Source organism: Atta colombica, unplaced genomic scaffold, assembly GCF_001594045.1.
Source record: "Atta colombica isolate Treedump-2 unplaced genomic scaffold, Acol1.0 scaffold227, whole genome shotgun sequence".
Taxonomy (NCBI): Eukaryota; Metazoa; Arthropoda; class Insecta; order Hymenoptera; family Formicidae; genus Atta; species Atta colombica.
Window position 1 is genome coordinate 26362 of NW_017259324.1, and position 2748 is coordinate 29109.

Below are 2748 nucleotides of genomic sequence, written 5' to 3' on the forward strand. Positions count from 1 at the left end.
TTATTTCCCAGTGAATATCGTAACAAGAAAAAGCACTCGCCACGAATACTTGGGCGTTTGTAACAAACAAACATAGTTTTATTAATTTTCCTATCGATTCTATTCCCAAATTTTATTTACTCAGGATTAAGTTTTACACAAGTTAATGCAAAAAAGCAATATCTACATGTACATATAACGTCTTTTAAAAAATTTCTTCTATTGTTTACACTTATTTATATACACGTCACTAATGAAATAACAACGAAAATTTTTATGTTTTATATATATAATTTATTGGTCTCGCTTTTTTATAAAGATATTTTATAGTTATTATTATTGTTTACACGTGTGCACTTTAGCTTGATTTTTTATAACTTATTCATATTTAGTAACTATGCCAGTTAAAGTAGTAACATGACGTAAGATCTAAAATGTACATTTTACAAAAAAATAGAAGAATTTTATCTCATAATTACTTAAAAATCGCAATCAGCATTTCGCATAACTTCAAATATCTAATATTAAAAGAACAAATTATACAAAAATATTAGGTGTACAACTTTGCTACGCCGTTTTTTTTCCGAAATTCGAGGCTTTATTGTAAAAAACTGGTTATACATTTATGATTCAAAGTATTGTCCATCGCTGGCCACTACTTTCTCCCATCTTTCGGGTAGCGTACGAATCCCGCGTCGAAAAAATTGGTCATTTTTTGAGGCTATCTATGAATCGATCCAATTTTTTATTTCTTCATAAGACCGGAAGTGCTAGTCAGCCAGGCCGTGTGCCATTGATCGAAACAAGTGATAGTCAGAGGGAACAACGTCTGGAGAATACGGCGGGTGGGGTAGAACATCCTATTTCAACGTTTCCAAGTATGTCTTGACCACTTTCGCAACATGGGGCATTGTCATGCTGCAAAATCACTTTATCGTGTCTCTCGTTGTATTGCGGCCGTTTGTCTTTCAATGCTCGGCTCAAACGCATCAATTGCGTTCGATACCGATCGCCTGTGATTGTTTCAGTCGGTTTTAACAGTTCATAATACACTACGCCGAGCTGGTCCCACCAAATACAGAGCATGACTCTGGACGTCAAAATCACCGTTCTTGAAGCGTTGAAATCACTCACGACACGTTCTTTCACTAATAGCGGCCTCACCATAAGTATTTGAGAGCATTCGATGAGCCTCAGCAGCAAGATTTCTTCATATTGAAGCAAAAAATTAAAACCTCCCGCAAATGACGAGAATTTGGCTCGTAAACTGACATTTTCAATCGAGAATAACTTTATAATGCAGACACAAATCGACTAATGTTTCTATGGGGTTATGTTGACAAATGCCCAAGTTTATTGTATGACGTCTATGATCTATTTATTTCGACCACCACTTACCGCTAAAGCTATCTATAGGAAAACGGCGGAAGCAAAGTTGTACATCAAATAATTCTAATAATTTACAAAATACACTCAAAGAGTACATAATTATTGAGGGAAAATTATTTCTTTCGAATATTACATCATTGATACGAATTTCTTATCTCCGCATACTTTGAGATAAGAATAAGCAACGAATAGTTCGAATCATTAAGAATACGAACATGGGCATTGAATTTTATCGGATGATAATCAGTTTAGTCATTTGCAATATATTTTTAAATTAAGTTTTGTTCTTTATATCGTAAAGTTTATTACTAAGAAATTAAATCTAGTTTTATAATACTCGAAAAACTTTGGAAATCAAAACATTGATAACACAAAATTTTTGTCATTTGGATTTATTTTCAGTACTAGTATTTATATTTCTCGCATAAATGCGAATAGAGATAAAACGCGACATTCATTCGTATTATTAATAGAATTATTATTATTGTTAATGATAATTATTCATATTAATATTAATAAATCAATTTTATTATTGCGAGAACAAATTAGTTCGCTCCATTTCCCTGAAGATCGCTGTTGTAAATGGTAATCTGTCAGCTGATTTTGGCGATTTCAAAGCGGGTTATAGGATATCCAAGAGACGCATGATTTTTATTATTTCTGATTTTCTGTTGGGTCAATTTGTGATCGACGCTTATTAATTGGAATTATTTTTCAATCGACTTACGTTCCATTACTCTCGCAAACGGTTGGACCTAGAGGTTTGGTGTCTGAGGAAATGTTGCATTTCGAAAGACGCGTCGAAAGCCGTTCGAACCATTTTTCTATATTTTTCGTTTAGGCTGTGTACCCTTGGAAGGGGGTGGAATTACGTGAAATTTTTTTAAGTCTCGAAGGAAAAATCGGAAAAATCGTAAAAAAGTAGACTCAGGAGGTCGAGAAAGGAACTATATATATATACGTAGGAACTATAAATTAGGGACAAAATTATTGAAAATTTTTGAAAATTTTTTGAGGGACTTGGAATTATTTCGAATTTTCGAAAATTTTTTTATTATTGATTCCAGAAGTACCGGATCAGAAGGACTGGATCGGCGCTCATCCGTTGGAATTTCTTTTCTATCGACTTCCGTTCCGGAAATGACATGTTTGGAGGATTATATCTCGCGAATGGTTGGACCTAGAGGTTCGGGAACTGAGAGAATGTTGTTGTATTATGGAATACGAGTAGAATGCAGTTGGAACCATCTTTCTATCTCTTTTTGATCAGGCAGTGTATTCTTGGAAGACGAGATATTATAAAATTTCTCTAAGTCGAAATGAAAAATTGATAAAAATTCGACTACAACAATCGATAGAGAAAGTCGAGAAACGCACTTC